A 22,384-nucleotide genomic window follows, 5' to 3' on the forward strand; every position below is an offset into this window, starting at 1 on the left:
TACATCTAGCATGCTAGGAAGCCCCATGAGGAGGCACAGAAGAAGCTGGGATAGATGTGGATCAGGAGCTAGCTAGAAAAATCTGTGCAGAAAAGAGCCTTTATAATCAAGTATTTTTCATGTTGCATCTCAAAAGTCATCCGAAGGCTAGGGTCAGTGGCTACTGGAGTCTAGTCATGGAGATGGGTGACCTTAGAATTTGTAGGATTTTTTCAGCATAAGGCATCTCAAGGAGTTGTATGCAGAGATCTCACACATAGGGATCCTCCAGAAGGACCTTGCCTGGAGGCAAAGTAGTACCACTCGGTCTGATTCTTTGTTCTGGGCTCTGGCATGACTAGAGCCTTAAGCACTGCTATGGGGGGCCAAGAACACAAGGACTGGTACACTACTCAGAACACAAGAAATGAGTGTGGTTTTCTAGATTTTGGCAATAAAGCAATCATGTTCAAAAGTGTGATCATAGAAGCTGGACTTTCTGAATATCATATTCTCAGGTATTCATTATTTCCTAGACCTTATCACACAGTAAATAAATCTTCCTTCTGTACAATTATTTTTCAGTATCTGCTACCCTGCCCTACACCCACATTTGATTTATACTCACGAGGATAGAGACTTTGTCTTGTTTTTCAATGTAGTCTGCTGTGCTTGATAAATAGTGAGTCAGCCAATAAATACTTGTTGAGTAAATGGAGAACGTTTGAATGAATGAATAAGTGAATTAAGAATTGATGTTCAAAGAGAGACCTAGAACCCATGACTTGAGTCAAAATGAGAATTCATCAAGAAATGTATGATCCACCAATTAGCAATATATGTGACCTATTTTTATTTATATATAAAAGAATATATACTCTATATATTTTAGACAGAGAGAGTGTGAGTGGGGTGGGGGAGGGGCAGAGGGAGAGGGAGAGAGAGAATCTCAAGCAGACTCCACACTGAGCACAGAGCCCAACGTGAGGCTGGAACCCAAACCCTGAGATCATGACCCGAGCTGAAACCAAGTGTTGGACACATACCAACTGGGCCACCCAGGCATCCATAGCAAGTTATATTTTTCAACACTTGGAACTTCATATGGGCTTTCATACTTTTATTCATTTAATTAGCACCAGCATCTTACGGAATAGGTACTGTGATTCCCATCTCAAAATAAGAAAAACAACCTCTCTCCATGTGACAAAGTTAGGATATACACTGGGGTCTCCTGACTTCAAAACTCATGTTATTTTCCTTGCACTTGATGATTTAGTGTTAAAATGCACTGACAGGGTGATGACGGTTGGAAGCATATGACTGTAAACATTCCAGTGGGGCACCTAGATTCCAGCACATGTGCTTTTGTAACTTTGCCCCAAAGGCTCCCTCTTTTCCACACTTCCATCATCTCAGCCCTTCTCTTCTTTCTCTAGCAAAAATAATGGTTCTATATATGTTAGAATTGCTTGGAGGAAAAGTAAACTGTTCCCAGTTACGATCAGCCCTTATACCTAAATGTATAGTTCACGTACCATTCTTTCCTCAGCCTCTACACCAATGTCATAGCCCAAACATTAGGCAATAAAGCCTAGCAGGAAGTCATTCAGAGCACCCGGTGGGCAAGAGCATAGAATCTCATACCCTATATCTCCTGCCATGTTATTTTTTTGTGTGTGATGACTCACAGCACCTATAGTGTGCTGTCCAAACTCCTGGCCAGGGGATCCCTGGGGGGCTCAGCGGTTGAGCATCTGCCTTCGGCCCAGGGCAGGATCCTGGAGTCCCAGGATCGAGTCCCACGTTGGGCTTCCTGCATGGGGCCTGCTTCTCTCTCTGCCTGTGTCTCTGCCTCTCTCTCTGTGTCTCTCATGAATAAATAAATAAAATCTTAAAAAAAAAATTAAAAAACAAACTCCTGGCCATGGCATGTGAGACTTTCTGAGGTATAACCTTGCCTACTACCACTCCACCTGATGTCTTTCATGACTTTGTCTCCTTTTATGCTTCTGTGTTGAGGCAGATGCCTTCCCCCATTGGCATGTTTGTTCATCTTATTCTTGAAGAAAGGTTCTGCGTCTTGTTCATTTCCATGACCTAAGTGTCAGTGGAGCCCCTGTGTATAAGAGCTCAGAAAATATTTGCCATAGTAGTCATTCATGTTTGTATAAGTCATTCATCGTAGTCATTCATGTTTGTATAAGAATAGTCCATATGCCATGCACTAGACTTAATATTGATTATGCAAAATATGAATAGGATGTGGTCCTTGCTTCAATAAATAAGGATCAAATACTTTCTGTTTATTTTAACTGGGAAAACAGGCAATAAACTGCATGTGTGACATATTTAAGAAGGATATGTGAGGCGTCTGGGTAGCTCAGTCAGGTAAGTGTGAACCCCTGATTTCAGCTCAGATCATGATCTCAGGGATGATATTGAGCCCCATGTGGGGCTCTGTGCTCAGTATGGAGTCTACTCGAGACTCTCTTTTTCTCTCTCCTTCTATCCAACCCCTCCCCCTGCTATGTCTCTAAATTAATTAATTAATTACATCTTAAAAAAAAGAGAAGGATGTGTACCAGGTTTTAAGAGTAGTGAAGTCAGCTCTGTGGTGAAGGTTTCCAGAAAGAGGCGATGTCTAATCTAATCTGTGTCAGTGGTTTGCTAGAGACCTCTTGCATCAGCTAGCAAGAGCTGATTGCGTGCGTCTCTTCCTATGTTCAGTGATGTCACATTGGTAGGATGCAGTTGGGCCTCTAGGAAATATTTATACCATTGATATGGAAAGACACTGTGTTGTAGGAATCCTCACCCCCTCCTGGAGAGACTGCATATGTCATTTGTGGCCACGAGATTTAATTTATAGAAGTGACTGAGTAACTACTCAGAGAGGCTAAGGCTATTTTTATTACTTACATTCTCCCGGGAAAGCATTAGGTTTTGCTTAAGAGGCACAAGCAGGAGCAAAGGGAAAGCCTACTCCAAAGTCTTTACTGAGATTCACTCAGGAAAGGCAAAGTGAGGCAGAGGAATGGGTCAGTTTGAATGACTACGGAGGGCTTCACCCTGTAAGATGGTCTCTATTTGTCTAGTGGTCCCGGGGTGCTTCAGAGCAAGAGGAATGTGAGCTTGGTGTGTGAGATTCAGATAAAGGGGATCTTCAAGGTCACACACTCAGGGTCGGTTGGTTCGTCTATTTAAGACATGCTCCTGAGAGCCTTTTGTCAAGAATTGGGTAGCCTTGGGAAGGGCAGAGTCCTTGGCCAGCCTGCTTCTTGAGACATTGAAACATCATAAAATACAGAAAACAAAACTTATGATTAATGCACAGCAGGCGGGTCTTCACTAGGATGCTGCCTGTCATAATGGAGTAACCAGAGGAGGACGTCTGGAACGGAGGCAGATACGATTGATAGAGACAGGACACAAAGACAGTGACCCCCTGGGAACACACATTAAAAAGCAGGCTCCTGTTTGTCACATGGAGGAACAGGCTACAGAAGAACACAGGAGGCACCTCCTGTTTACAAGAGGAAGAAGGGGTGACTTCGTTTTGACGCGACGAGTTGTTTTGACATGAGAGCTACAATAGCGGTGTCTGGCAGGAGTCGCTGGGCCATGAGCTCAGGACACATTTTAGGGTGTAGATACAGTGGCCAGCTGTCAGTGAATCGAAGGTGGCATTTTCATTGTGTGTCCCATTCTGCCGAGTGTAGTTGTAACATATAAAACATCACAGAGCTTCTCTACCAGTTACATGTTTGGCAACGTGGCCATTAACCTTGCAGATCAGGAAGGAGACAGTCAAGCACCATGTAGGTCTGCAAAGCACAGACCTGGGGAGTTTGGTCTTGAAAGAAATGCTAGATTCCTGCCCCCCCTCTGGTGATACTTCAAACTCAACAGCTGGTATAGCCTCTCCGAAACCAGGTAGATCTCTCAAGATATCTCAAGAGGTATTTCACAGAGTCAAAAAAGAGTTATCATTGGTTTAAATCATACTATGTATATGTATTTGTTCATCATCCTAACAGGCTATGAAGAAGTTAATTCATGGGGCGCCTGGGTGGCTCAGCTGGTTGAGTGTCTGACTCTTTTTTTTTTTTTTTTTTTAGTGTCTACTCTTGATCTCAGCTCAGATCTTGATCTCAGGGTCATGAGTTCAAGCCCTGTACTGCCTACTGAAAAGAAGAAGGAGAAGGAAATGGAGAAGGAGAAGAAGGAGAAGAAGAAGAAGAAGAGGAAGAAGAAGAAGAAGAAGAAGAAGAAGAAGAAGAAGAAGAAGAAGAAGAAGAAGAAGAAATAGGAGGAGGAGGAGGAGAAGGAAGAAGAAGAAGTTAATTCACATGAAAAACTAGTTGTCACTGAAAAGCATAAATAAATAAATAGGCTCATCTGAGTCTGTTCCAAAATGGAAATACACACGCTTACCTTTCGTAAGTGTTACAGTGGAGTAAAATAAGATGAAGGCAAACTTAAACCAAGGCTGTGGGGCAGGAAGGGGATGGATATTTGACTGGGAACTCGCTAGGTGGTGGAAAGTCTCCTTACGTTAATCAAGCCATTCATCTCTGCAGGTCCATTTTTCCACCTGTGGAATGGAGCTAAGTCCTGCACACCAACCTATCCGGGGAAGGATCGGCATCCCCCTACTTGCCAGTTACCAAGTTCAAGTCCCTCAGGTGCTTGGATGCTAGGAGGACACCCAAGATCCATAGGCAGAGACAAAGCACTTTTCTTCATGACGAAGCAGGGGCCTCAATGGCACGTCCCAACCAGATGACCGTGTCCAAGTCAAACATGCACGACGTGGTCCAGGTGGATGCTGTGCATGCAGTGGGTTTGTTTCTCTCACAGATGGGGAAACTAGAGCTTCAGAAACCCAAATCTTACACCAAGAAAAATCATCTGAGCTTTCCCCTGGAGGGAGACATTATTTTTATGACAGTGGCAAAGCCATTTTCTTCTTCAGAGGGAGAGACTGTCTTCCAAGGCTGTTTGTGAAATAGCCAACCTTGGAAAGATTATGTACAAGAAAGAGCTGCCAGTGTCTCTGCTCACAAGATATGCAACAACGTGAGAGCTGGAAGAATGATCGCCCCAAAATACCCAGCACTTGTCTTTGTGCCATCTTGGCTTCTGGTGAATTTTTCTAAGAGTGGGCCATTTCCTCTGACAGTTTGATTCATCTGACCAAAACACACTAAGACCAAATCTGTTCAATGCATTCCCTGCGGCATTTGCAAAAGGACTTCCAGCAGCAGAATAAAATCAGCCTATAATATTGGCCTCAACTGTGTCCTCAAGCTGCTTACGTTCCCCAAATGTCAGAATCTGTCTTGGGAAACCAGGTAGCTTCCTTTTTAAATGTCTGGGTTGGTCTTTCCACTTGGCACAGTGCAAGAGTGTATTGGTAAAGGCAAAGACTATATCCTGGACCACAAGGAGGAAGTCAAGGGCAAGCCCATAGTCCATAGACCCTGGCTAGTGGGGCGAGGCTGACCCGAATGTTGTGCAGGACCAAGTGGTGCCATTAATCACTTTAGCTAAAGTGATTGTATGACTCTCATCATAGGGAAAACTGTCCGGGTGTATATAAGCTACCTGTCAGCAATCCTGGAAGCCCTACTCAGCCCCAGTAACCAGGACAGCCTCACTTAGAGAGATCTGTCTCATTATCTCTGGGTTACATGACCTACTGTTGGCATTTACTTAAATACCTTAGCTTCTCTTATGACCACCCCGAAGATGCAAGTCAGTGTGTTTCTGGAAGAGAGGCATGTTATAGGCTGGCTTTCACACACAGGGAGCACATGGTGTGTGGAAGTGAGGCTTGCAGTTGTCTCCACAAGTGTGACCACAGCTTGGCTGTGCCTCCATTGTGGTCTCCTGGCCAGCTGGCCAACCTCTGGGTTTCCAGTTCATTGTTAAAAATAATTGGGAATATTTCTTCTGTTTTTATGAAGGGGCTGCCAGCCAGAAGGCAGTTCATCCAACCTGTCCTGTGTGTCCATGGGCAGCCTCAGGCCGGTGGCATCCATCGACCATAGAAATACCAAAGGCTCATCTGGGGATGGAGTGGGGACTGTAAGCACAGATGTTCCCAAGTGCAGGACTGGGCCACCTCGCACCTCACACTCTACATTTCTTTCTTTTTGAAGTAGGCTCCATGCTTAATGTGGGGTTTGAACCCACAATCCCGAGATCAAGAGTCACATGCTCTCCTGACTGAGCCAAACATGTGCCCTTCTAATAGACTTTTTGATGAAGATAAGGGGATATGGATCAAATCAGTCTGAGACATCTGGCAGGGTACCTCCAATGTCAGCTAAATGTACAGCATCTATAGCCATTTCTGAGAGTAGCACAGAGTCTTCTCTTGTGTGAGAAAGTCTCCAGGGGACAACTCTGAAGATGCAGGTTCCCCTCCATCAAATCCGGAGTCTGTTGTGTTTCTTCTACAGGGGCTGGTATTATTATTCTTCACAAACTCTGCACATTGACCTCACTTTCCAGGAAATGTAACTTCACCTTTTCCCTAGTCAACCCCAAACTCAGCCTGGACCTGTCACCTGGAAGAGCCATGAGCAAGAGGAACAGGGGATGTTTTAAAAATCTAACTAGAATTACATTTAGATTATGTAAAGGAAGATCCTTTTGTCCTGGTTGTCATCCTGTAGGTGACATCCTGTAGGTGACAACCAGGTAGGCCTGGGCTGCCATTAGGGAAAAGTCAAATATGTCATTGCTGGGAATGGCTAGAGCGGAATCTTAAATTTTCAAAATAAGTCTATATCAACCCCTGCTCCTTTTATCCTCATACTTATTCAGGAGCCAACCAAGAGGACATCATCCCATGCTGGTGACACCTTCACTAAACGACAATGACCAACATGACTCTTAGAGGTGTGGACAGAAGAAAGGAGGGAGATGGTTTGTGTGATCTTTTTGAGTTGATTTTTGAGCAAGTCATTCCAAAATTCAATAATACCAGGTATCTATGAATGGCAGGGAACATGAAAAGGCCATCAAATTCTCAACTATAAGCTCATTTTTGAGTGGCTGTTACAATGAACACTGCACTACTGTCAGAAGTTAGATGGCCTGGAAAATTGAAAACATGGCAGAAGGCTTTCAAGGCCCACAGTGGTGTGGCTGGAGTCAGCTGATCAGACTGGCACAACATGGTATCTGACAGAGTCCACAGTGGTGAGACACCAGCCTGGGGGTGGGTCAAAGGTCAGGTGTTCTGTAACCAGGAGTGGGGCATGCTTTGTGTCATGCTCCCTCACTGCAAGGCACACCGGTGTCCACTGACTCTTTCATGGTTCACTGGCCTGGCATCCAGAATGGTAGCAGTCTTCTGCTATATGGTGCGTCTACAGTGGTGTGTGTGGTGCTTCGTCCCATGCGGTGGTGGTCTGGGCAGTGAGGGGAGTGGTCTGGTCACTGCAGCCTCCTTAACAACTGGACCTCATCTGGTCTCAATAGAGAAGGGTCCCCTTCTGTGCACACATGAGTGACCCGGAGGGCTCAATCAATACCATGACCTTGTCCACTGTCTGCAGCCTCTCCTTGTGGCTCAGAAGTAATTTATAAGAGAAAAAGGAGAAAGTGAGGAAGCTGCCCTCTGTACCCCAACATTTTAATCTGAATTCCACCATAGTTTTTGAATTACAAAAACTAATAATCCTCACAATTTCTGTATCTAGATTATCAAGAGTCCTAATTTTGTCTTGAAAATTTTGTCTTCAAAGTGTGCATTCCTTCATATATGTGTCAGATTGCAATTTGTATTTCTCTTTTACCTTGTTATAATAGTTTTTTTTTTCCCTGCAAGATAAATCCATCACATACCCTCTTAGAAAAAATAAGGATCTTAATGCCTCACGGTTAACTACATTTCCAGAGGAGAGAGAAAGTTCATGTTTGATTTATTTGATTTTGGTTGCGTTTTCCTTAATTATTTGGTCTTGTCTATTTTTACTCAGTTTAACTTGATGGCCGGTAGAGATATGGCTACAGAGTTTCTGTCCCACACAGAATTCCTTCCCTCACTTCTTTACCCAACTTATGTCGGAGGAAAAAGACTTCATAATAGAAATTCTAACAAATGAGGAAGATCTGTCCCAGATCCCCCAGCAGGAAACTTCTCACATCTTATTGGCCCCAAATCACTTCAACCTCACTCACAGTCTGCTCAGTTCCAAAGGGGACAAGAGAGACTTCCATATACGCAGGCCTGTGGAGAGGCTGGGCTCAAACCTGAACAAGATCTGGTCCAGCTGTCTTACTGAGAAGAAATTTCAAAAGAAAAAGGAGAAGAAAAAAAAAATCACTGAGTAGATGACTCAAAAAGGCCCAATTCCAGATAGCCTCACTGGTCAATTCATATTTGGAATGATAGGAATATATGCTTCCAATATTTCATATTTTTTTTATGATAGTCACACACAGAGAGAGAGGCAGAGACACAGGCAGAGGGAGAAGCAGGCCCCATGCACCGGGAGCCCGACGTGGGATTCGATCCCGGGTCTCCAGGATCGTGCCCTGGGCCAAAGGCAGGCGCCAAACCGCTGCGCCACCCAGGGATCCCTATTTCATAAATTCTTTAGGAAAAAAGGAATCAGATATCAAATTCAGATATCAGAACGGTACTACTCTGATTCCAAAAGCAATGAAACCCTAAGAAAGTGATAGAAAAATATTTGTCATAAATATAAACATAAAAATCCTTAAGAAAAACTTTTCGTCATTGAAACTAGAGACTTGTAGAAATGGTTTTATGCTATGATTTAGTTGGATTATCTCAGGAATGCAATATTGGTTAAACATTCTGAAACTGTATTAATTAAATAAAGAGCAAAAACAATTTAGTCATTTTTACAAATGTGCAAAAAGCACACACTACAGCCCTCACTCATTCATGGTAAAACTCAAAAATTCGGATTAGAGAAGAACACTCTAATTGATCAAGGGGCTACACAGAAACCTACAGCTACTATATTTCAGGGTGAAAGACTTGAGTGCCTTGCTCTTATGATCGGAAAAAAAGGTAAGGATGTCTGCTTTTGCTGCTTCTACTCAACGTAGTTTGGACATTCTAGATAGTGCAATAAGGCCAGGAAAAACAAATTAAATTTAAAGCACCCTGATTAAAAATAAAGTAGTAGAAGAAAGAAAGAAGAAGAGAGAAAGAAAGAAAAGAAGAAAGAAAGAAAGAAAGAAAGAAAGAAAGAGAAAGAAAGAAAGAAAGAAAGAAGAAAGAAAGAAAGAAAGAGAAAGAGAAAGAAAGAGAAAAAAGTAAAATTATCTTTATTCACAAATGGCACAACCCTGCATTAAGAAAAATCTCAAGGAATCAAGTATTAGAACTAATAAACTCATTTAACAGGATATACTATCAGTCCAAAAAATCAATTGTGTTTCTATATACTAGTAACAAAATATCCAAAACAAAATTAAGAAGACATTTCCTTTCATGTAAGTATCAAAAATAACAAAAATACCTATGAATACATTTAACAAAAGAAGCACAAAACTGATATAGCAAAAACTACAAAATACCATTGAGAGAAATTATAAGAAGTGTAAATAAATGGACACTTTATGTTCATATGTTGAGACTTGACACTATTGAGATGACAATTCTTCTCAAATTGATAAATTCAAGGCAACCTTTATCAAAAGTTGATTTTTAATTTACCTGGAAAGGCAAAGGATCTAGACTAGCTCCCAAAATTGAAAACCATTTGGATTACAATGTCTGATAATAAAAAGCTACCCAGTTTCAAAATTTAAAACGATAGTAATCAAAACAATGTATTATTGAGATGGATATAGACGCGCATGTTAATGGGACAGAAATGGAAGACCAGAAACAAATCTTCATATTTATGATCAATCGAATTTTGACAAAAAGATACTAAAACACTTCAGTATTTATAGGATAGTAACTTTTCAACAAAACTGGGCTGGAACTGTTGGCTATCAACAGATTAAAAAAAAAAATCTAAGGGCGACTGGGTGGCTCAGCAGTTGAGCACCTGCCTTGGGCCCAGGGTAAGACCCCAGCGTCCTGGGATCGAGTCCCACGTCGGGCTCCCCTGCATGGAGCCTGCTTTTCCCTCTGCCTGCATCTCTGCCTTCCTGTGTGTCTCATGAATAAATAAACAAAATATTTTTTAAAAAAATTCCCCGAAACAAAACAATGAGAAAACTGCTAAATCTTTGTTTCACTCTATACCAAAATACACAAAAAAGAAAAAGAAAGAGAAAGAAAAAAAGAAAGAAAGAAAGAAAGAAAGAAAGAAAGAAAGAAAGAAAGACCAAAATAGATCTATACTAAGGTGATAAAAACTGCAAAACTTCTCTGAGAAAGAACAGAACATGAGAAAATCTTCATAATGACGGGAAGGGCAGAGTGTTCTGAGATTCATCATCATAAAACACGATCCAAGAGAGAATAATTTGATAAATTAAATCTCATCAAACCTAAAGTCTTTTACACTTCAAAGCCCATGATGGAGAAAGGAAAAGTCAAGCCACAGACCTGAGACAAAGTGCTTGCAAGTCATCCCTCTGATAAGGGACGTACCCTCAAGATATAAAAAGTCTTCCGAGTCCCTGATGAGAAGACGCGAAAAAACCTGCATTTTCATACGGGCAAATACCTTCATCATTTCATCAAAAAGCTGAAGCTCATCAGTCATTTAGTGATGAAATGTTTCATTTCTACTTATTACAATTTCCCAAATTTTCTTCTGCGGCCGATTTTCAATTCCGTCCCACTGTGGCTGGAAAACACACTTTCCGGGATTTAAATCTTTTAAAATGTATTGACCCTGTTTTAGGGCCTGGCATACGCGCCTTCCTAGAAAGTGACAGGACAGCCCAGCGTGGAATGTTCATGAATGTAATTTCTTCACCAAAGAGTGACCAGCTGAGGACACCTGACGTCGGGTGGCTGAAGAGCCTCCGGCAGAGGGTGCAGAGTCCAGTCCTGTGGGGGCACAGAAACACGCGAGCACGAGGCCCTCACCAGTGCCCATCCTCAAACTCTAAGGCCAGAGCGCAGCGGCCAGGACTCTGCAAACGAGCCCACCAGGGATCCGGCACCGAGACTTTGCATTTAGCTGAGTTTCATGTAGATTTAAAATTAGCTTTTTCAGGGACACCCGGGTGGCTCAGCAGTTGAGTGTCCACCTTAGGCCCAGGGCGCGATCCTGGAGTCCCGGGATCGAGTCCCACGTCGGGCTCCCTGCATGGAGCCTGCTTCTCCCTCTGTCTGGGTCTCTGCCTCTCTCTCTGTCTCTCTCATGAATAAATAAATAAAATCTTTTAAAAAATTTAGCTTTTTCATGGAATCGCAGCAACGACACGGAATGCACTTGAGAAGAGCGTGTGCTCGGCTACGGCTGAGCGGAATAGTCGACAGACAATGAGGGTCAGGCTGTTAACCGCGAGCATCGTGTTCTCTGCATCTCTGTTGGCCCCTGCCTACCGCCTCTACCCGTCGTGGGGCGCGGGGCATCCGGCGGCCACCTGTGGCCGACAACTGGGGCGCCCTCTTCAAGATTGTCTCTTGGTGTGTCATACGCGGAGGCTCCGTCGTGATGTACGTGTTGATGATTGTCCTGTGTCCTGAGGGACTGACTATGTTTTTTAAAGATGTATTTATTTATTTTGAGACAGAGAGAGAGAGGGAGAGTAGGGAGGGGCAGAGGGAGAAAGAGCACCTGAGGCGGGCTCCACGTCCAGTGCGGAGTCTGCTCGACACTCTCTCGCTCTTCCTCTGCACCTTCCCCTGCTCTCTCTCTCTCTAATAAACAAATATTTTTTTTTTTTTAAAAAGCAGTTTGTGTCTCAAGTACCTTCCTAGATACATGGGCCTCTTCAGTTTACAGCATTTCGCCCCCACGTCGAGGAAGCCGCGTGTGCCTCAGCTGAGTCCTGCTGGGGCAGGGCCGCCGCGAGCCCTGGGCGAGCCCGCTGTGCCGTCTGTACCCATTTCCCATCCTGCACGTTTCCCCCAGTGCCTGGGCTTCCGGGACGGGCTTTGCTCCCCCATCGCACTGTCCTCAAAGTCTCTCCGCGCTGGAGCAGGTGTGAGAACTCCCTTCGTCTTTATGGCCAGAAAGGACTCCACTGGGCACATGTTTCGGGGCCACTCAGGGGTATTGGGTGGCTTCCTTGCTGGGGGACTGCCGTGGACACCCTCTCCCTCTGAGGCCACGTGTGCTCACTGCTCCGCGTGTGCACTTAGGAGCAGGATTGCTCCACGACTCTCTGCCCCATCCTTTGAGAAGCTTCTGGACGCTTGGACAGCAGTGCCAGAGACTTCCATGAGGGCCCCGGCGTCTCCACCTGGAGCCGTGTTTGGATCTCTCTGTAGCTGCAGGTACCGGAGCCTGTGAGTCCCTTCAGCGTCCCGTGTTTTCCTCCCGTGTGGCCTTTGCATGTCCCCAAGAGCTCGTGCTCCAGTTAGGCTTGTCTTGTGCGCTCCTGCCAGCACACCTGCCAGCTGTTGGAGGGCTGGTGGAGGGATGGAAAGGGTGCTCTCATCCTGTGGCCGAACCAGGTGTTTTCACCTCGCACCCGCGCGCACACGCACACACCAGCCCACGTGACACGTCATCCCATCTTTACAGGTGAGAAAGCAGTGACTCCGGGAATCCAGCACCCCTCCAGGTGGCACCGCCGAGCAAGCCATGCACCCCAACCCCGAGCCACACCGGCCTCCCTCGGGTGCCGTCGCCCAGCACGGTCCATGCCCCAGGCGGAGGCCGGAGCACCAGCAGCACCCAGCCCTTCCCTGGGACGCACACAAGATGCCCGGGTGTGCAGCCACCAGCTCCTGTCTTGGCATCTCAAGTCCTTCCAGACCCCAGGGGTCCTGGGACCCGCCCGGGGCTTTGTCCCTGCCATTGCCTGGAGCCCCCTCCCCACCGTGCCAGGCAGGTGGCCCGGTCCCTGCAGGGGCAGCTCCTTCACCCCCTCCCTCCGCACTGTCCTCCTCCCCGGCATCTCCGGTAACTGGAGGCCGGGAGGCCCCCGGGGACCCAGCAGCCTCTGCACCGAGTCACTGCACCTGCCGCAGGGAGGGAGTCAGGGGGCAGCGAAGCAGCCGGCCCACCCCGCGCCCTCCCCAGGCCCAGCTCCGCCTTCCCACTGCCCAGCACCAGCTGTGACTCAAAGGCTTGGGATTCCCTTTGAAGCTTTTGTTGCAGAGACAGAAACAAGGAGCCATAAAAACACAGAGGGATCAATTAATTCTGCCTTGGGGGACCCAGGAGGCCGAAGAGGGACTTTTGAGTTTGGCCTTGAAGCATGATTAGCACTTAGGACAAGATCACCGGGAAGGCGACCAGAAAGAAAATGCCATCTTTTTGCTGCTCCATCGACGTCCTGGAGGCAAAGGGTCTGTGGGCCTCCTTTCCCTCCTGCAGGTTCCTCTGAGCCCCTGACTTCTGGCTCAAGCCAGGGGCTGCAGGTGATGCAGGGACGTGACAGGCAGCCAGGTCTCCACCGAGCACGACGCATGTAACAGGTAACTGCGGAGAGGGGGGAGCTCAGAAGCCGCCAGGTGAAGTGCCAGGTGGGTATGTCCCAAGCCACCCCCCACGGGCCAGCTGTCGTCCTGCTGGACCCAGGAAAAGGCGCCCTGCGTGTTCCCCAAGGCCGGGCTGCCCTGCGCCCTCAGGCACCTGTCTTCCCAGCTGCGGCCTTGCCATCCTCGGAGCCCAGTGCTAGAGTGAGGGCCTGTGAGCAGTGAGCTATTCTGAGCGGTGCATGGTGCAAGGCAGGGCTGTGTGGGTGGGTCGGCGGGGTCGGAAGATAAGGGGCATGGAGAGGAGAGGAGAGGAGAGCAGAGGAGAGGAGAAGAGGAGAAGAGGGAAGGGAAGGGAAGGGAAGGGAGGGGAGGGGAGGGGAGGGGAGGGGAGGGGAGGGGAGGGGAGGGGAGGGGAGAAAAGAAGAATGTGCAGAGTCTGTTCGGGGAAGACAGGCGTGGCCAGGGCTGTCACCGCCCGCGGCCCCCTGCCCCGTCCTAGTCGGGGATGCAGGTGTTGGTGTCCCGCGCTCCCGAGGCCTGGGCACTTGGGGGGAGCTGGGATCCCCATCCTTAATCGCAGGCAGCCCTCCCCCCTCCGCTTTATTTGTCTACTATGAGAAATGCAAGTAAACAGAGGTCCCCTGAGCTTTAAAATTTGATGTGAGCTTCAAATTGAAATTAGGTAGAACAAAACATTTCCGGGATTCAAATGAGTCACAGAAACGAAGAGATTGGTTATTTATTATTATTATTATTATTATTATTATTATTATTATTTTGAATTTTTTTAATAATAAATTTATTTTTTTTTGGTGTTCAATTTGCCAACATACAGAATAACACCCAGTGCTCATCCCGTCAAGTGCCCCCCTCAGCGCCCGTCACCCAGTCACCCCTACCCCCCGCCCTCCTCCCCTTCCACCACCCCTAGTTCTTTTCCCAGAGTTAGGAGTCTTTATGTTCTGTCTCCCTTTCTGATTATTATTATTATTATTTCTTTTTTTCCTGCAAGCATCATCATGCTAAGCAGTTTTTGTGAGCCGGGCCCTTCAGCAACCTGAGGTCTCCCAGGCCACATGGCACGGCTCACGATTTCCCCAGATCTCAGCCACGTGCGTGCGTCCCTTCTTTTAACATTGGAAAGACACGCAGAAATTAGATGGTGCATCAAAGGATGTTACATATGTACGTTTGAATTTTTCACTCAGTAGCTTGGGATTAAAACACTGGATTGGGGTTTTTCTTCCGTCGGAATTCAGTTTTGGCCCAGAAGGTGGAAATAGTCGGGTTGACTTCCCCAGACCGCATTTAGCGGGCTGGCCGAAGGTGTGCTTGCCACCTGCACCGTGCGATGGCTGGGTGCGTCTCAACGGCTCTTCTGCAAGTGCTTTGGGATCCGGTTTTCCAAGTGCATCTTACAAGGAATCTGGGTCTGTAAATCGGGCTAGAGGAGACTGTTCTGGTTGAAACATCCTCCCGCACCCCATGTTTGGAACCCCTCCCCGAGCTGCCCCTGCAGACACCTCATGGAGGCCCTGGGATTTTACAGACTGTTGAGTACAGGACATGGAGCAAGAGGATCCCTTTAACTTGAAAATTAAACTTGCCACTAAAAAAAAAAAAAAAAAGAAAAGAAAAAAGAAAAGCTCATAAGCCACTTTCGCTTCCAAACTTTCTCTTCCTTTCTTTAGTGGAATAAAGTCATTTTTTCCCCTCTGTGGTCCCAGAGTGACTTAAAAACTTCTCATCTTGAGCACTGGGTGTTATGCTATATGTTGGCAAATCGAACTCCAATAAAATATATATATATATATATATATATTAAAAAAAAACAATTTTTCATCTTTATGGAGCAATTGTTAGCACAGGGGCTAGAGACAGGCAGCCCGGGTGCCATCCCAGCCGTGACTCATGCTTGATAGATGCCAAGGGCAAATGTCTGCATCTCATTCCGCGGCCACGTCTTCTCCGTGAAATTGGGAAAATAAGAGCTCTCAAGTGCTTTACAGGATCCTGCATGGACCTCATAGACACATAGAGGGGAACAGTGTAGGGTAACCGCCCGACAGTGAATTTTTTTTTTATTTTATTTATTTATTTATTTATTTATTTATTTATTTATTTATTTATTTATTTTTATTTTTTTCCAACAGTTTTTTAATTGTCACCTAAGTGCCTGACATTAGGCTTTTGACCATCGAGGTAGACATTTCAAGGACACCCCTTGGGAAGAACTGGCAGCTAAGCAAGCAGCCAGGAGCCAGGCCCCCCGTGCACGAAATCCGCCCGTGCAAAGCCCTGGGTGACCTGCATCACTGGTTTGCTTGGGTGACCCCACTGTTCCTTTCCTAGTTCCCTAATTCCTGCTCTCATGTCTTAAATTCGCCGATAAGGGGTGTCTGGGTGGCTCAGTTGGTTAAGGGTCAGACTCTTGATTCCAGCTCAGGTCATGACCTCAGGGTCCGGGGATCGAGCCCCGCGTCAGGCTCCCTGCTCCACCATGGTGTCTGCTTGGGATTCCCTCTTCCTCTCCCTCTCCTGCCACTCACAGCTCACGTTCTCTCTCTTTCTCTCAAACAGATAAATAAAATCTTAACAAAATAAATTTTTAAAAAAATCGCCAGTAAACAGTAGGTCCACAAAGCCCTAGGCCCTCCCCTTTGACCCCAATGAAGGTGGAGCCCCCCACCTGTGCACCTCTTTCTCTGTCTCTCTGCCCAAGGGCTCACTCCGTGGCCCCGTGTGCCATGTACCCTACAGATCCTCCTTGGCTCAGCAGAGTACTTTGGACCAGGACCCACATACTGTGCGTAGCGGCCATCTGTAGGACTTTTCCAACCCGTTATTCAATAGTCAACAATTAGTTATTCCTTCTGATGACCGGACATTTGGTCTTTGGCCTTTCCCCATTTGGGCTGTTATACAGAAAGACGCTACGAACAAATATTTTGTGGACAGAAGCTTTCCTTTCTCTTGTTTAAATACGTAGGGGTGCAATTGCTTGTTCACTCCATAAGGTTATCTTCAACTTTACAAAAAAATCATTGTTACATAAGTCATCTTTGTGGGTTCTCTTCCCTTCTCCTTCTTACTGCCCGGCTCCCTGGTGTCCCTCCCACCCACTCTGATCTCCCGGTCTCTGTGTCTGTTCTAAGCTTTGAATAATTTTTTTTTTCATTTTACAATTTTTGTGATATCTCCACTCTCTGAAATTTCAGAGAATCTTTTATATTTTAAAATTTAATTACATCTGGTATTATTTCTACATTTCTTTATTTCTTCTGCCTGAACTTCATGTGCACTTTCGGTTTGAGTTCTTATATACTTCATACATTCTGTAATTTCTTGGGAATGCCTAAAGGACTCGTATTTTTGCCTCTCCTGGCTCTTAGCTTTTCTCTCTTTGTCCTTTATCCATTACTGATGCATCCTGGTAGAGTTTTTAACCTTGTCTGCCAGCTGACTGATTTTATTTCAGCTGAACCATTTTGCTATGCAACTCCTACTTTGAGCACTTTATTTCAATATTTATATTTATCAAAGTCTGTATCTCTAATTGGTTCTTCTACAAAACTCCTTGTTTGGCTTCTGTATTTTTCTGAGAATATTATTTAAAGTTCCTATACAGTTTTGCTTTGTCTGTTGCATGAGTTCATTTTATTCCCTTTGCTTATCTTTTTCACATTGTGCTTTCACTCCTGAGATATGAACATTGTCTCCTGTAAATGATGTTTAAAAAAAAATTCCTTCTGTCCTCCTGATTGCATCAACCAGTCCCTCTCCCATAGTCCATCTGGGCAGCTATATATATATTTTTTTTGTTGTTGTTGTTGTTAGACTCTCCCTCTGCTGTTTATTAATGTCACTAGAATTATTTCTCCAATTCAATAAGCCTTGATTAGTGATGCTGTACAATGGAAGCAATACTAGAACCTACTCTATGCGGTTAGGTGGGATGTTAAACAAGATAATGTTTGCATGGTGACACAAAAGGACCTGATCGAAATAAGTGCTTTAAAAATGTAGCTGCTAAAAAAATTAAATAAATAAAAATAAATAAATAAATAAATAAAAATGTAGCTGCTAAAAATAATAAAATAAAAAAATAAAAAATAAAATAAATAAATAAAAAAATAAAAATGTAGCTGTTAAAAAAATAAAATTAAAAAATTAAAAAATAAAAAAAATAAAAATGTAGCTGCTATTTTGATGCTTTTAATGATTCTGATCCTTCACCCTCTGAAGTCTTTGGGAAGAATTTAAGGGGATGCGCTCCCAGATGAGGTTGGGAAAGTGGTAAGCACATGGTTTTAAAATCATTATATTCACCCTGGTTTTCTTTTTTTTTTTTTTTAAAGATTTTTATTTATTTATTCATAGAGATGCAGAGAGAGAGAGAGGCAGAGACACAGGCAGAGGGAGAAGCAGGCTTCATGCAGGGAGCCTGACGTGGGACTCGATCCACGGTCTCCAGGATCACGCCCTGGGCTGCAGGCGGCGCTAAACCGCTGAGCCACCCGGGCTGCCCCACCCTGGTTTTCTTAATCTTGGTGGCCTACAAAAGACGAGACAACATTGGATAAAGAAGGGCAGGATTTGCCAGCATTTTGGAGGAATCCATTGTCATCGATAAACTTTATGTTGAGCGTCAATCTAAGAAGTTGCAAACATAAGAATTAAGAATGAACCTTCTGCACCTTCGGCTGAAAAGTGAAGCATTATGGGGACCCAGTGAGGATGATGTAGGACAAGAGGAGTATATGACACGTGGGAGAAATTAGGCAGATACTGGAAAGAGAAACCTAATGTGACAAGCTCAGAAAATATCCCCTGAGGCAAAGTTACTGATACACCCAGCAGCTGCTTACTGAGAAAGAACCACAACAGCGTTTCTAAAACTGACTTCCCGGGAAAGAATTTCAGTCATATCAGCTGCTTCCTGAGAGATATGGGTTCCCAGAGTGAAAATATGCAGACAACATTTCAGTCTTGGAGACTGCCTCCTGCACGTGAGCACATTACGTTTCTCCTGGTCTTTGATTAAAATATTAGGAACACTTCGAGCTTCTTCAGCTCAACATTTCGCAAGTGTATTTGGTCACCAACACCTTAATTGCAGAGTCAAGTTATGTTAATATACTATGACGCCAATGGCCCCAGGAGGATCCTTTGCAAGGGCAGGTCGTAGCAGAGTCTGGCGAGATGCTCGGGAACCCACTGTCTTCTTCCTTGGGGTGCCAGGGAATACTCACCCAGCCTCTTGGGCTGGACCATCTAAGTATGTTCCGGATGATGGCTGGTGAATGAAAGTGAGGTAGCCTACAGTACCCAGCACCGCGCTGACGCATCCCAAACATTGATGAAGAGAATATAGAGAGATGCAGGCAGGGCTGAGATGCCAACAGATGATGGGGAGGTGCAGGGAATAGATGAGTAGGGAGCCACTGTCACCTAGTCCTGAGGAATGATAGGAACGGGGACACTGAAAGCTGTGCAAACGGTAGCCATGGGACTAGAGCTGCCACAGACAAATCATCCCTTGCTTGGAGGTGGCTGACGAGGAATAAATGAATAGGTAACCAAATCCCTCTTTCCTCTGGCCTTCCTTCCAACATCCGGTCAGTGCTTCCTCTCAGTTGACCCCAGCTGGAAGCCAGAGGTGAATGGGATGTGCGTGAAGGTCTAGGTGAATGCAGTTTCCACCCTTCCCATCCTGGCATCTCCCAGGCCCACCGTTGCATCCTTGTACCGCCTCCTTTTCAACACGGGGGCAGCACAGAGTGGAAGGGACTTGATCTGACAATCACCCACCGGACTTACCAATGCACATCAGTGGAACACAAATGAGACAGAAACTTTGCTGTATTAAGCTACTGAGGCTTCTAATTTCTATATCAGCTGATGCTAATTGCCTTGATTAATATACTAATCACAAAGTTTATGGTAGATCCTCAACAAACAGCCTTTGCAATTACCATATATATGTATTTCTTAATCAGATCTATAATAACCTGTGTACTAATTTCATCCGGTTCCACGGGTATTTTCAAGCCACATAACTTATTTTATCATCTTCCTAATGCCTCCAGGAGTTGTGATGAACACCTACCTAAACCCAGGCCAACCACAACTGCTGTACCCAAAATGAGAAAACCAGCTAAATATCCTTTCTGGGACGCTACTTCAGCCAGATATATTTCTGCCAAGAAGGATTACATGTTGCAAGTTCTTTTTCTGAAAGAAAGAACACAAATCTCATGACAATAATGCTGGAGAGATGCCCTGCTATCAATTATTTCCCCAAACAAGTTACAGTCAATGGACAGACAAAGCGATCTGTTCGGTATCAGCTGCCACAATTCCAGACTGCTCAAAATAACAGTCTCCCGATGTCCTGAAGTAAGTGAAATAGTGTGGATGGAACTGCATTTGAAAAGAAAATTACACAAAGTAGAAAATCCCAGTGTTTTTCTTTTTTTTTTAATCATTGTGCTTATCAAGAATTGAAATGTGCCCACTAGGGGCACCTGGGTGGCTCAGTCAGTAGGTTAAGCATGGGACTGTTGATTTTAGCTCAAGTCATGCATGATCTGAGGATTGGGACTGAGCCCCGTGTTGGGGTCTGTGCTCAGTGCAGAGTCTGCTTGAAATTCTCTCTCCCTCTTCCTCTGCCCCTCCTTCTGCTCAAGTGCTCTCTTCTGTCTGTCTGTCTCTCTCTCTCTCTCAAATACATAAATAAATGAAATCTTTAAAAGTGCCCACTAAATAGAAACCTTGAGGTTAAATCATAAAACGACTTACCCGTAGGCAAACTAAGGACAAAAATGCACCTTTTTCTAACCTGAGAGCTGCCAGTTTTTCCTCTTCGGCAAGCTGCCCGCTGCCTTGGCTCCCTTGATATATGACTGCAAAATGGCAGACATGAGCTTATCTAGTGCACATTTTCCTCCGTAGTATTTCTAGTTTGATTTTTACTGTGCATTCAGAACGATTCCTTCCTGAGTGTTGTTCAGTGAAATATTTATAACATTGCCAACCATTAAATAAACAAACAATCCCATTCTGGGTTTATTTGCCTGCCCTCAGAAAACCTTTTAGTTCTTCAGAGTTCATTCCTTGGAAGACCTCACAGAACCTAGAGAATGGGGTACCTGTGGCAATGCTTTCTCTTTGCTCCTCGCTCCTTATTTACATCATGCAATGTATTACTGAAAGTGAAATAAAAGAACAGAAGGTAATGTTACCGGCACGCCAACTGAATACATAGTCACATTTTGCCATGTTTGACTTAGATTATCTTTAAGAAGGAAACTCATAGATATATTGAAAGTTTCATTCAAACCCAATCTCAATTCTCTCTCTCTCCATGGTGGAAAATTGCAAAGTCAGAATTGTTCTTTTATAAATTACGTATGTATGCTCTTAAAATAGTATATAGTGTTAATAGTGTTTTAAAGATTATGTACATTTGTAGCATTGTAGAAATCCCCTGTATTTTTAAAATCCAAAATTTATGTAAGCACTGTACATTTAACGTATATGTATCTAATTCATTCAGTTTAGATAATGCTTTCAATTGCTTAAGACAAAATTGAGGACAAATCCTAGGGATTTTGGCTTGTGTACACAGATGAATAAACATGTCCATTATTATGAAAGGAAAATATGGAGGTAAGAAAGGAGTTTGAAGGTGCAGACCAGGCGCTTATTTGGAGATGCCTTATTAGACACAAATGAAGAATAGAAGCAATAGCTGGACGTGGAGGTTGGAAGGTCCAGGAGAAGAGCAGGACTGGAGTTACAAGGGAGAAAGGCACTAGCATGGAATTAGAACAAAGTGAGGAAACTGTCCAAGGAGGATTATAAATAAAGATCAAAAGATGTTCAGTTACCTGTGGACTGGAGAACTGAATGTTTGCAGATCAAGAAGCATTTAACGAGGAGGTAGAGTGAGTTGTGAGGTGGGAGGAAAACCACCCCAGCCACTTAGTCTCCGTCTCCTGAATGAGCAGAGTGAGCGGGTGTGCACAAATGTGCACTTGTGCTAGACCCTCAACTCATATTCCGGCATCTCTCTGGCTGTCCCTGGGTCCCGTCTACATGGTCTAAATTACTGTAGCTTCGCTGTAGATCCTGAACTCTCTTTTGCAGCCAGATTCGTCTTCTTTGCTCTGCTTCGCCATGGCTTTAACTTCTATTAAATCATATTGTCTCTTTTGATTTAATTTTCATATGTCTTTCCTTATATTTTTCAAAGCTCCATTTCACTTACTTTCATATTATAACTTTCTTGCCATTTACAGATGACTATATAGTTCACCACACAGCCAGATCATGCTTGTTCTCTCGGAGGACAAATTAGGATAATGTTCTCATGCTTTGGGCACCACTCTATTATGAACCATGGCATATAGATGGTAATAAGAAGTCTAAATACAATGTTCGTGGAATTATTAGCCATTAGAAACATGATTTAACCCCTTTGTAATTAATTACCCATCATTTGGGTGACATGAGATTATTTCACTGTTCTCTTGGTATGGAAATAATAAATTTTCCATATTTAGCTCATATAAAATGCTTAAAAATGGAAAATAATACATCTGATGATTTTTAACTGCATTTATAATATGTGTATCGTCTGAATGTACAAGCCTCTTTTGCAGTTTTTTCCATCTAACTTTTCCTAATTTCTGTATTTATTAGTTGAATTATCAATGGATTTTATTTAGTGAGGCACTGATTCTTTGACAGCAAAAATTAATAAGTGAGATGGCTGAGCCATATTTTTATTAAATTTCACTCCCCTATTTTTACTATTTATAATTTGTAAAGAATACTAGATCA

General features: G+C 44.3%; 1 long non-coding RNA gene across 1 annotated transcript; it reads left to right on the forward strand.

Annotated features, from left to right (window-relative positions):
- The first annotated feature begins 4,289 nt into the window (after nucleotides 1-4,289).
- On the forward strand, nucleotides 4,290-5,279 carry LOC140613556 (uncharacterized). Its single transcript, XR_012014548.1, has 2 exons — nucleotides 4,290-4,421; nucleotides 4,563-5,279. It is a non-coding gene; the product is annotated as an uncharacterized lncRNA (long non-coding RNA).
- The last annotated feature ends 17,105 nt before the right edge of the window (nucleotides 5,280-22,384 follow it).

This window comes from Canis lupus, chromosome 21 (assembly GCF_048164855.1).
Source record: "Canis lupus baileyi chromosome 21, mCanLup2.hap1, whole genome shotgun sequence".
Lineage (NCBI taxonomy): Eukaryota > Metazoa > Chordata > Mammalia > Carnivora > Canidae > Canis > Canis lupus.